At 46.7% G+C, this 13,063-nt stretch overlaps 1 protein-coding gene across 1 annotated transcript in view; it reads left to right on the top strand.

The window, feature by feature from the left end:
* Positions 1-2,226: 2,226 nt before the first annotated feature.
* The window catches only part of ST3GAL1 (ST3 beta-galactoside alpha-2,3-sialyltransferase 1), a 78,174-nt gene continuing 67,337 nt past the window's right edge, over positions 2,227-13,063 (top strand). Inside the window, exon 1 of the mRNA XM_009088263.4 lies at positions 2,227-2,443. The gene's annotated coding sequence lies outside the window, so the exon portion shown is untranslated. The remainder of the gene's footprint in view (positions 2,444-13,063) is intronic.

The raw sequence follows: 13,063 nt of genomic DNA, 5'->3' as shown, positions 1-13,063 counted from the left end.
CATCACTCTCTCACTCCCTCCCTCTCCCCAGAAATGCTTGGCAGAAATCCCCAAACCTGATGCACAGCCCTATTACTGGTGAGCTGTTCCCCAGAGGTTCTTTTTTGTAAACAGTCCCAGTCACTCACTATTATTGTGAAGCAAATGAAGCACCAAATTCAACCAATTTGCCTGAAAGTAGGAGAGTGTCAAGGCAAAAAGGTAGCAGAGACATTAAAAGATGATCAAATTGGAGCTCCTCATCCCACCTCCAGAAAAGTGTCAAGCAGCTCCTGGGAAAAAGCACTGAACAGCTCTTTAATAGACTGTTTCCACCACACAGTAATTCCTTGTGTTGATACATTCCTCGTAAAAGAAGACTAATGTGCTTTTTTTTTTTTTTTAATGCTCATTACTGTAGATTAAATCCCTTCCAAACCCTGTTTATGAAGGATATAACACTATGCTGCTCTTCAGGATCCAGAGGCAGGATTTAGTGATGGGGTGAGTCCCTTGAAGGGCTTGTTTGGGCTTATGCTCCCTAAGCAGAAAGCTCAGGCTGTCACAGGTGCTCTCAGCTGCATGCAAATGTCTGCAGAGCGCAGTACATGATGTGACACTGGTCTAAATCCACACTCAAGCTTTTACTAACACAACTCTATGGAAACAAGCTCAGTGGTGATTGATGAATTACAGCTCCTACATAGCACGTTACAGTTTCCACTGGAAGTAACTGGTGCTGGATTTAATAACCCAACAATATGGGCAGTTTCAGTAACTAGATTAATCACCTGTAAACTCATCTGCTTTACAAAGCGAGTTGTGCACCGGCTGTCCAGTGTTACAGAACATGTTTTTCAGAGCTCAGGAATGCACTCTCCCCTCTGATATGTGCTGTGCATGTTCACTGTGCATACTCGCCTGCCTACGGAAGGGTGGAGGAGAGAAGATCAGAGATCATTTGCTTCTTTGGAGGTGCCATAATCCCCCCACTTCTAGTCATGGCCCCAGCCTTTACACATCAGCACAAAAAAAGGCAGCATTATGTTGTTAAATAGTTTTAGCAGACACTTTATCATTTCACTGTATCTGCCTGGGGAATTCTTTAATGATGCTGCTTTCTTTTTAATTCTACAGTTTTTTATAGTCACCTTAAAAATGTCTGATGCTGGACAGAAAGAAGAGGGCTGAAGTACCTCTCCTATAAAAACAGGCTAGTGGGGATTGTTCAGCCCAGAGAAGAGAAGTCACAGGGGAGACCTTATAGCACCTTTCAGTATCTACAGGGGCTTCAAGAGAGCTGGAAATGTTTGTTTGTTTGTTTGTTTTCCCAAGAGAATTTAGTGATAGGACAAGGGGGAATGGCTTTAAAATGAAAGAGATTAGGTTAGATTAGATATTTGGAAGACATTCTTTCCTGTGAGGGTGGTGAGACATGGGACCAGGCTGCCCAGACCAGCTGCAGATGATCCATCCGTCAAAGTGCTCAAGCCCAGGCTGGATGGAGCTCTGAGCAACCTGGTCTAATACAAGGTACCCTGTCCATAGCAGGGGGGTCCAAACCAGATTATCTTTAAGGTCCCTTCCAACCTAAACCATTTTATGACTCTGTGAATATATAATCTGTGAATATCTGGTTTTTTTATTAGCGATACCACATAGATTTTCTGCCCTGAAAAGCGCCAAATTTCTTTCCACTTTCCCTGCTGCGATCACGCAGCACCTTTGTGGTCACGCAGCCCAATTTCAGAGCCAGCAGTTTGGCGAACACAGACATTCCTGGGAGGTGACTCTCTAGGGAGGACCCGACGAGAGCCGGATTTCATCCCGAGGGCGCTCGGGGTGAGTCCGGGTTCGCATCGCACCTCTCCGCTGCGCAGCCCCGCTCAGCGACCGTGGGGAGGCGACGGGAGGGGAACTGGGGTGAGATGGGGGCGATGGGGGAGTGATGGGGGAGGGGGGTGATTGGGGAGTAAGATGGGGGCAATGATGGGGGAGTGATGAGGGGGTGCTTGGGGAGTGAGATGGGGTTGATGGGGGGCTGAGATGGAGGTGATGGGGACAGTGAGGCTTGAGGAGATGGGGTTGATGGGGGGTGATAGGGGTGATGGGGTGATGACGGGGGGATGATGAGGGCAGGTGATGAGGGGGTGGTGATGGTGGGGGGTCCGCCCCTCCCAGCCCGGCCCCGAGGAGGAGCCGGCGGGGCCCCGATCCGTCCACGTGGCCGAGGGCGCGCTATATGAGCGGGCAGGAGGCGCCGGGGAGGGAGCGAGGGGAGGGACGGGGCGCCCGGAGCGGTTCGGCGGGGAGGGCTGGCAGACAGACGGACAGACCCACAGACAGCAAGACACACACACACAGAGCGCGGCGGCAGCCACCAGAGCAGCGACCGCCCGCCCGTCCATCCGTCCGTCCCCCCGGCCATGGGGCTCGGCCGCCCGCCGGCCCCCCGCAGCCCTCCGTGAGTACCGCGGGACCCCGTCCCTCTCTCCCTTCCTTCCTCCCCGCTTACCTGCAAATCCCCGCTGCTGCAGAAGGCACGGTGGGAGCCCGCCAGCCTCCTGCCGCCTTACTCGGCTGTTGAGTTGTTGGGGTTTTTGAAAAAATTATTTCTATGGTTTAGAAGCAGGGGCGGCCCCGGCGCTGCTCGCAGCATCCCCCGGCACTCCGGAGCGGGGAGGCTTCTCCCCATCCATCCAGCCGGGATTTCCCCACTGGAGGGAGGCAGAGGGGAGGCGGCGGGTGCCGGGGTGGGCTCGGGAGGAAGGGGCCACCTTCGGGCGATGCTCGGGGGGCGACAGCGCCGGGAACCCCCCTCCAGCTGCCCCACGGGGACCGGTCCTGCCCAGCCCCGCCGCCGGCCGGGAGCAGCGGGAGGGACCAGCCCTGCACCCCGGCTGTTCTGTGCCTGCTCTTTCTCCCCTGGGTCGGCTGTGTGCCGAAGGAGTAAAGCCGGTGCTACTCCGTTAGAGGGCAAAAAGCAGAGTAGCTGTCTTAGCTATCCGCTCTCACATTCCTCCTTGCAGAATTAATTTCTAGAGGAGCATAAATAACTACTCTTCGAGGTCAGCCGTGTGTTTTTATTGTACTTGGTATATTTATCTCAGTAGCGAACATCTATCCCAGATCCTTAGTGTGATTGTGTGTAGTCTTGGCACAAATGAAAACAAGCAGTTAAAAAAAAAGCCTTGATGTATATTTACTCATTTGAGGCACACAAGATTTTCCGACTCTTTCTAACGGTTGGGCTTGTGTGTATCCAATATACTGAAATAACTCTTTCATGCAATTGTAAGTCTGAATTATATATTTGTCTGCTGGGCACATATGTTGAAGGAAAAACCTCCCTAATTATGGTTCTTTCAGAGAGATTGGAAGGGTGACAAAGCCCTTGTAATCTTTTGGGTCAATTTTCATAAGCTCCAAAACCTCTCTTTGAAAAGGAAATTAAATTTCAGTGTACAAAAGGGACAGGAGATTCGAGGATATAAAAAAAAGTCTCTGATTCTACTTTGATCTTGTCCTCAGGAGTTCATTTACTTTAGTGCTCTTCAGTGACACAAGTTAAAATGAAGAGTTGCCTTTAACTGGAGTCTTCCTGCCTCTTGGCATTTCGGGTGGCACTCAATTAGCAGCACACTTCTCCGTATATTATTTACACAGCTTCAGCTGGAGGGGTGGCTCTGTGTGAAGCATCTGCTTGGAAACACTTGGCTTGTTACACCCGCAGCATCCTGTGCCACCCGTGCCAGCCAGCACCTTCCTCAGCACAGCGTGTTCAGCCCTCCTCAGTTTTTCTGTCCCAGCCCAGAGCCAGCAGTGCCTTGCCCGCTGTGCTCAATGCCTCGGCAGAGCTGCTCTGGTGTCAGAAGAAGTTGGGGTGGCCCTGGGCTCCCTTCCCTGCTTTCAGCAGAGGCAGGATGTTATCTGCAGGACGTGGCTGTGCTCAAGGTCCTTTCTGGACCTCTCTGGGAACCTGATAGTTTCTAATCTGCTCGAGCACATGAGGGAGTGGTTGGATGTGAGTAAAAAGAATGAATTTGTTCATTAGTTAATAGCACGTGTTTTCTTGATTATCCTGGAAACAGCAAAGCCCCAGCACAGTTCTGTGGTGAACTTGGTGTTCTGTTCCTCTGCTGATTTCTCACTTCACTTACTCTGTTTTGGTGCTGCTATAGAGTAACATTTCCGTGTCAGGAGGTTTAAGTCCTGTGCCTCACCAAAGTCCCAGTCTATGGTTCTGCCAAACCAGCTTTTGATTTACCATTAAGTTTTTAAACTACAGTTCTGCTAGTGCACGTTTGTTTTATCTTTTTGCTTAGTAGTGTGTAGAAGCATTGTCTCTGAAAGTGCAAAGTAAGAGAGAAATTGTGTTACTTACTCTTTTGGCTCATTCACTTGGTGCACAACCTGATTCTGCAGGGGAGACAGCAAGTTGCCCTGTGTGTATGAATTTGTCCCACATCTCAGCCAGAAACAAACTTGAGACCTTCTTTACAGTTTTTCTTTCAAACTTGATTATACTGCTAATGGTAATGGCCTCACAATTGAGGAAGGTCGCTTTTCAAACTAAACATAATTTTATGTAAGACTTGGTATGTGCTTATCAATTTTCTTTTTTTGTTTATGTAAAACTAGGAGCAGCTTGAGAGGAAATTAAGGTCATGCAGATGGCATTCCATCTTCTAGGTTATAAAAGCATCTTTTATGTCAAGTGAGTTGCAAATGCTGCCATTAAATGATAGTAGAAATAAATTTTTACTTGGAACATCTTTTGCACCTATTTTCAAAAGCGTAGTGAAGCAGAAACCTGCTTTTAAAAAGCAAAGGAGAGAGAGCAAACTCAGCTCCACAGCATATTTCAAGTGCTGTTAATCCCACCACCTGGTGGAGCTTTTCATGGCTCTGGCTGAGAGAACTCTGAAAAGGAAGCATTTTTTGTCTTGTTTCAACACTCACATGCCACATGTAGTTTCTTCAACTTTTTTCTTTTTCATAGAAGACATAATTAATTTTCTGTTCTTCTGTATCTTTTATACTTTGCAGAAGGCAGCATAGGACTATTGGTGTCCCATCTGAAGCAGCAGATAGATGAACTGGTGCAGTAGGGGGTAAAGTTTTCACCTATGAGCACTTCTTAAGTGAAAGAATTATTTTTAATAACCAGCCCCTCTGCCAAGATACTGTGGTGTAACCTTTCAGTGCAAGCCCCATTAGCTTTATACTAATAATTTTTATATTTTTATATAAATATTACTACAAAAGTTTTTATTTACTATAAAATATTTGCTAAACAGCCTGTGTTCAGTCAAGCTTGCAAGGAGCAGAGAGGCAGATATATTTTGAACTGATCTGACATTCCTGATATAGGTTATTAAAACATGGGAATGAGTTCCAGGAATTAAGGTGAAGTATGGCAGAGATAGTTCACCCCCTCTGCTGCAGTCTTGCCTGACTGCATCAAAGCCTGTCTGTTATGTTTATGGTCTGCCTCCTAACTGATAAATGAAAATCTAACTCATAGGTATGCAAGCTGAAAGTAAACTCTGGGGTTATCTGTCACAATTCAGAGGAATTGCTTAAAACAGGCAGAAAGCCCCTTGACCCATGCAGACATTTCCTGTGCAGGACATGCAGCCTTGCAGGCAAAATGCTCTTGTAAGTGTTTGTATGGCTCTTTTTGCCACAGTGCCCGTGGCAGCAGCCAGCAGAGCAGATGAGGCCATGGCTAGCCTAGGGATGTGGCAGCTCCCATCTGCCCTGCTGCTCCTGGCAGGAGTGGGGTGCCTGGTGCCACTGTGGGATGGACAACCCATCCAGAGCATGTCTGCATCCCTCTCTGGGCTAGCATGGGATTCACTGTCCAGTAGGCACCTGCTCTGTATCACCTGGCATGTGCCTGTTCCAGGGAGCTGGGAATCTCCTACCAGGCTCCAGGGACCTTGGCTTCTCAACTGTGGGCTCTTAGTGCTGTTTGAGCTGCCCTGGACTATCTGTCCTTGTCTTCTGAAAACTGGTGTTGTATTTGAGACTTCAGGAGGGTGGGTTTGATCTACAAGGTATCTTCAATGGCACCTGAAATGTGTTGGGCAACTGAATTGACCCTGTGGGAGCTGTGAGTGTTTTCTGGGCACAAACTTCTATATTATGAAATAGATAGCCTTATCAACATAAGTGGTCTCTGTTCAGGATGTATGTCTGTTAGTTGTTCAAAGATGTCTCTTCTTGTGACTCCTCTTGTCCTGATAACTGCTCTGGGCTGACCTGGCACTAATTCACAATAGCCACAGAGGAACTGCTGCCACCCTTCTGGTCCCCTTTCCCACTCTTACCCAACCTCCTCTTCCCAGTGGTGCCAAGCGTCCCATGCTCGGGTTTGTAAATAGCAAGCTCAAGTTGCTTTGTGTAAAATGTCCCATAAAACTTTGAAAAGCTCTTTTAAGTCAGGGTTGCACAGCCCCTCAAGCTGTGAAATATCTGTGGAATGTAGGAAATGGGGGGCCTTGACAGACAGGGGGCTCTTTTTAAAAGAAACTCACCCATAGTATTGGTAGAAGGTTGCTCTGAAGCATGAGTTAAGATTAGGAATGTCATCAATTGTAAAGACTGTAGTAATTGTTAAAATGCAGTTCTAGGGGGAAGGAGGGTGGAAAGCAATTGTTTCCTGGCTTTGTTTCACTCTGAAGTGCCTGTGAGTAAGTTGCTTTGTCTGGACTGACGTGCATGTCCCTTCTTGGGGACAGGAAGATTTGTGCCCTGTGTATGAGGTGACCAAACCTTTGAGCAGACAGGAGTTGAGCTATTTCTGGAAACCTGTTAACCTCATCAAGCCACATCTGTTTCTCTGGGCCAGTCCCACAGCTATTTCTGCCAAGCAATTGCAAGGTATCCTAGAATGCAACAGAGACACAACAAAAGTGGTTGAAACCTGCACCTGGTGACAAATGTTTGAAGTGGAGCTGTCTTTCTCTGAGGACATCATCCCAACAGAACTTTTTTGGTTTGTTTTTTATAGTAACTTTTCGGGTTTTCCATGCAGGCTCAGCACTCTGTAGCTTCCCATCCCAAAAGATTTGAGAGGAGGACAAGGAGAAATGGGTGACAGGTTAGAGCCCACGGGGTCCAAGCATAACATTTTCCACCTTGCTGGTGCCTGGCTGAGGACTGCTGCTGGCATGGAGGTGACCACACATACTCCTGGTGTCCCCAAAACTCCTGCAGTGGACTCCTTAGCCACCCTCTTTGAGGATTGTTCTGCAGAGTAAAAACTGGCACAGTGACACTGAGGTATTAAGTCTGATGCAATTTTAAAATGTCTCTGGACTCTATAATTGCTGCTGACATTTTTCCTGGAGCCATGAAGTTCTGTATTATTTTTTATTTTTGTCTTTAGAGCTTTGGTACACCAAAGCAAAGCAAATGTTTTCCTTTTAAAGGACACTGCATTATTTCTAGAGGCTGGATCTTCAATCAGGAACTTAATCTTACTTATCTGAAATACTTTGTGTGCTGACACATCACAGTGTTGTAACAGCTCGAAAAAGAAATCTAATTCTATCAAATCTGCCAGCTCAGTTAATGTGACCCTGCCAGGGAAGCACCTCCAGTTCTTTCAGGAAGGTATCAGATTCCCACTGCCAGCTCAAATTCAAAGCACAGTGCCTCTGGCCAGGTTTGGATTTAAAAAATTTTCTAAAGTACTTCTTGCATCCTGGCACGCAAAACCACAGATCAAATTGGAAGATGTCATCTGAATATCTGGGTTGAAACTTAGCAGTTTGAGTCCTACAGTGCTTTGGGATTAGTGCAGAAGCAGAGACCTGTGTTACTCCACCCTAAGACTTCTACAAACTCCTGTGTAAAGAGGTGTAGGGCTACCTGCAACCTGAATCAGAGCTGACCTGACAGTTTTTGTCTCTTTTTGACACTCTGGAGTGCATCCAAAGCTGCCAGGGTGTGATAAGGACATCTGTGTCTGTATCTGAATTCCTTTAGCCTGATGGGATGTGGTGATGCCTTCTATGGAACCTGCAGCCTGCATTACTGCAAGACTTTGCCTCTAAATGCTGTTGCTCTGTGCATCTAATCCTGCTTTTTCTAGAGCTTCACTTAAATCAGTTTGTGCAAATTATCTGACTTAGGTTTTCTTGATGACAACACTGAGAAAAATTCTCATTTACATTGAATTGAAGCAATTTTTAGTTAAGGAAAGGCAGGTCAAAATAGTTATAGTTTTGGAAGGTGATGCCTTGTTGCTTTTAGATTTACTTTGTCTTAATTCTAGGTCTATTTCAAACCTCTCAGGTAGTCAAAATCCCTCATTTTGAAAGAACCAAGTTTGTCTCCAGAGATGTCAGAATGATTCCTCTGAATTTGATGTGACCTGCATTGTCACAGTTTGTCAGCCAATGGCAATACTGATGTTATAGCTGATTCTGGGGTTTTGTCTCTTTTCTTTGAAACTATTTTTGTAGGGAAGTTATTATTCTTTGGAAGGTTTACTCTGTTTCTCTCTTCAGGGACAATTCTATATATTTCAAGTAAGAAAAGGATCTCTCCTGTTGCTCAGTCTAGTGCTTATTAGAAGAATTAAAGCTCTTCCTTCTTGATCTCTCTTCTCTTTTCAGCTCCTGTATCCTCTGCTTTCCCCCTTCAGTTAAAATCTGCCTTTATTGAGAAGCATTGACTTTATGATCAGGTCTCCTGTGGCTTCTCTCTGCCTGCTAAAACAGATCTGCTGCTGTTCTCAAGCAGCTGACTTGATTCTAGCCTAAAAATTTAACCTGGGAAGTGAAAATCAACTTCTGCTTGCCCACTATCAAATGTTCAGCTTCATCTTTCAGACTCTAATACTGAGGGCTGCCTGATATCTCCAGGGGATCAAGCAGTAGCACTGGTGAGAACACAAAGCAGGTAGAAACCAAATTTGCAGGCAGGACATTGATGCATGTACAGCAACTGAGAATGCCACAGCCACTGGAACTGTGCAAGTTATCCTGGAATCACAGGGCAGCCTTGCTTGGAAGGGACCCACAGGGATCATTGAACTGGCCCTGGGCAGGACATCCCAAGAATCCCCCCTGTGCCTGAGAGTGTGCTCCAGATGCCTCTTGAGCTCTGTGAGGTTGGTGTTGCAATGACTGCCCTGGGGAGCCTGTTCCAGTGCCCAGCCACCCTCTGGGGGGGAGAACCTTTCCCTGGTGTCCAACCTGAACCTCCCCTGATGCAGCTTCAGCCATTCCCTCCAGTGCTGGCACTGATCACCTGAGAGAAGAGCTCAGTGCCAGCCCTTCCTCTTCCCCTCCTGAGGGAGCTGGAATTGCACTGAGGTCTCCTCAAGGCTGAGCAAACCAAGTGAGCTCAGCTGCTCCTCATGGCCACCCCTCAGGGCCCTTCACTGCTTCATTGCTCTCCTTTGGACACTTCCTAATATTTTTCTCTATTTCTTGTGTTATGTTGCTGTTGTGATGTTATGATGAAGTTCTCTCCTGTGCTCTGGAGACTGTGCTGTAATGGCAACACAGAAATGCAAGTGGAAACTGCATTACCCTTTGTAAAATGTCAGGAGTTAAGCAGACCCTTGCAAAAACGACTCTTGCTTAAAAAGGCAATATTGAAATGTAAACTGGCTCTTACAAAATATCATATGGAAACCAAAATTGTCTTTTCTGGTGCTAAGAGGAAGAAAACAATTTGGGAGGGCGATGAAAGGCAGCTCCCTTCTCTTGGGCTGCCAGAAATGCCTAAGGTTGGCTTGTTGGTGTAAGTGGAGACTCTGCAGTGGATTCATGGAGAAAATCTGGGTGGAGGACAGAGCTGTGGGGTCAGGATATGGCTTTGCTTCAAGATTACAGCTATAGGCAACAAGATATCAGCTCCTCTGAGGTTATTCTGATGTCTGCCATGTGGTGATGTGAGGTGCCCATGAAAGTACCAAGTGGCTGTGGGATACTGAGAGCTTCCCCAGAGCTTCAGGAGAGTTTTTTCTAGTTTCTTCTCCATTTCTCTCCTTCCTGAGTAGGTACTGAGATGTTCTTTAGTCGTGCTCTTCAGCATTTTTTCCCTGTCATGCTTTAGTCCCCCAGACAGCAGCTAAACCCCACACAGCCACTCTCTCCCATTCCCTGCAGTGGGAGAGCACTGGAAGGGTAAAAGTGAAAAACTCGTGGGTTGAGACAAATTGAATATATAAAGCATAAGGTGCACATGGCCAGCAGAGCAAACTGAAGAATTCATTCATCACCTCCATGGGCAGGCAGCTGCTCAGCCCTCCCCAGGATAGCAGGGCTCCATCCCACATCATGGTGAATGGGAAGGTAAATTCCATCCCTCTGAACATGTCTCCCTTTCTTCTTCTGCTCCCACCTTCCTTTGCTGCCCCTGGTGCTGGATGGCCTTGGGTCAGCTGGGCTCAGCTGTCCTGGCTGTGCCCTCTGTCAGATCCTTGTGCACCCCCAGCCTCCTTGCTGGTGGGGTGGGCTGAGGAGCAGAAAAGACCTTGGCTTTGTGTAAGCTCTGCTCAGCAATAATGAAAACATCCCTGTGTTATCAACAGTGCACCCAGCACAAAGCTAAAACACAGCCCCATTCCAGCTACTGTGAAGAAAATTACCTATCCCAGCCAAAACCAGCAGAGTCCTTCTGCACATTCTGCCTCTCACCCATTCTTTTTCCACAAATTCTCCTTGTTTGAAGAAGACAGACTGTTCCTGCAGCTTCCACCAACCCCCTTCCCCCCAGGCTTTGTTCTCTGTGTGCCAGGATCAGAGTGAACCAAGACAGCAGGAGAGCCAGGGACACTTAACCTCTGCATCTGAGGACAAGTGTGTGGCGTGGTAGGACACTTACAGCTGAGAACTTGGAGTGTGAAGGCCTGCCCCCTCTCAGCTCCCTGCTCCAGGCTTTCTGGCTGCAAAGGACAGTATTTCAGCTTCCTGGAGGTTCAGTTCAGCCTGTAAAGTGGTTGGAGATTCCAGTAAAGAGGTAAACACTGCCCTTCGGACCAACAGCTTGATTTTTGAACTTTGAAAGTAAAGGGAAATCTACCACATGGAGAAAAGAGCTTTAGAGAAGGGATGCACTCTCTCCCACTCCATTGAATGGTGCAGTCATCAAAGATGTGCAAAAGCACAGCTGATGCCATGTAAATCATCTGTATTTCTGTTTTGTTTACTACAATGAGGTTATCACCATAGTGCTACAAGGATTTTTGCAGTTTGGTGCTTTATCCATGTGGCTGTTCATGAACTGCTTTGGCTTGCCTGGATCCTAAGAGCTTACAGCAGAACAGTGTCATTGACTCTCTGTGCCTGTCACAGCAGATTTTCTGTTAAAAAGTATCCAAAACTAGACATGCAAAAGTACAAACTGCTTCAGACCTGGAGTTACAGAGAAAAAGCCTGTATTGTGGTGGCAGGATGTGTGAAACAGCAGCAGCTTTACAACTTTGTGATAAAACTCTGAGGATGCAGGAGCACAGCTGTCCTGCATCCTGCAGTTAAATCCATATCTCTCCAGTTCAAAGACGAGGATGTTGTGTGGGACAGTGTGTTAAATGCTGTGTACAAGTTCATGTAGGTGATGCCAGTGGCTCTTCCCTCATCCCATAGCATTGTGACACCCTTGTATGCCCATTGCAGAAGGCCACCAGATTAGTCAGGAACAATTTGACATAATGCTCACAATTCAGAGAGTTAATTACACCAAGAAAAGTTGTGTGTTAATGCTCAGGTAAGACATTGACTTGTGTTTCTCCAAAAGCTTTGTAACTCTCTTGTGTAAAATAGCCAATGCTTCCAACAGAAATTACCTCAAGCAACTACATAGCTGGTTGTGAGGGCAAAGAGCAGAGGAGCAGGAGATGGAAACTGGCTGTTGAAAAAGACAAGGTTATTGAAAAACAAACAGTAGTTGCAGAAGTGGCTGAAACATTTGGAAGTAGCAGTGAAGCAAAGGAGTTTAGGATAAGCTGCTTCTCCCCAAAGGCCAAAGTCTCCTGTTGATGCTGAGTTGAGTATTGGCAGAGGATGTTGCTATGGAATTGCAATTAATTTTGGAATGTTTTCAATAAAGGAAAATGATGAAGGTCTGTATAGAAAAGAATCAGTAGGTTGGAATTACCAATCAAACTCCTTTGGAGGGGGATGTCTCTGTTTCACAGAGCGCCAGAAGAGGCTGCTTGTTTCTTCCCCTGTTGCCACCTGACCTGCTGCTGCTGTAGGAGAGTGACTCATTTGCTGAGCTTTGTTTCTGCTGTCTTAGGAGGATGCTCACTTTTCCTTTGCCTGTAAGTGGTCTGGATGAAGAATTCTGTCATAGAATCAATTAAGTTGGAAAAGATGTCTAGGATCATCAAGTCCAACCGTCACACTAGCACCAACATCGTGTTCACCATTAAACCATGTCCTCAAGTGCCACATCCAAAACTTTTTTGAACAGTTGCAGGGATGGTGACTCCACCACTCCCCTGGGCAGCCAGTTCCAGTGTTTTACAACCCATTTCATTTAAAAAAAAAAAGTCCCAATGTTAAATTTAACCTGATGCAACTCGAGGCTATTTCCTCTCATCTTGTCACTTTTTGCTTGGGAGAACAGCCCAGCCTTCACCTGGCTACAACCTCCTTTCATGTAGTTGCAGAGAGAGGGAAGGTCTGCCCCCAGCCTCCTTTTCTCCGGATTAAACAACCCCATCTCCCTCAACAGGTCCTCATAGGACTTGGATTCCAGCCCCTTCACCAGCTACATAAAGCTAAAATTCTACCAGGTCAAGGCTGGAGTGCTCAGTGTGGTTACTGTCTGTACTGTTCCTTGGAGAAAAGCTTCCCACACTCCAGTGACAGTAGCCCTTTATCCCTTTGGCTTAAAATACCCAAGTCCTGTCTGTGGTGACTGTCATCACACTAATTGAGAAACAATCCTAAGAAATTTGCCCCATTTTCAAGTTATTATTTTGGAAAAAGGACAGTTGTCTTGTGGGAACAAGCTGGACCAAGAGTTAAATCTTAGTGCAGTAGAAAGCAGTCCTTAGATCCTCCTCAGGCAAGCTGTCAGAGACACACCCAGCTTTTCTTCTTTTGTGTGT

Source organism: Serinus canaria, chromosome 2 (assembly GCF_022539315.1).
Source record: "Serinus canaria isolate serCan28SL12 chromosome 2, serCan2020, whole genome shotgun sequence".
Lineage (NCBI taxonomy): Eukaryota > Metazoa > Chordata > Aves > Passeriformes > Fringillidae > Serinus > Serinus canaria.
Note: the sequence above shows the minus strand (reverse complement) of the source record. Positions and strands in the feature narration are given on the sequence as shown.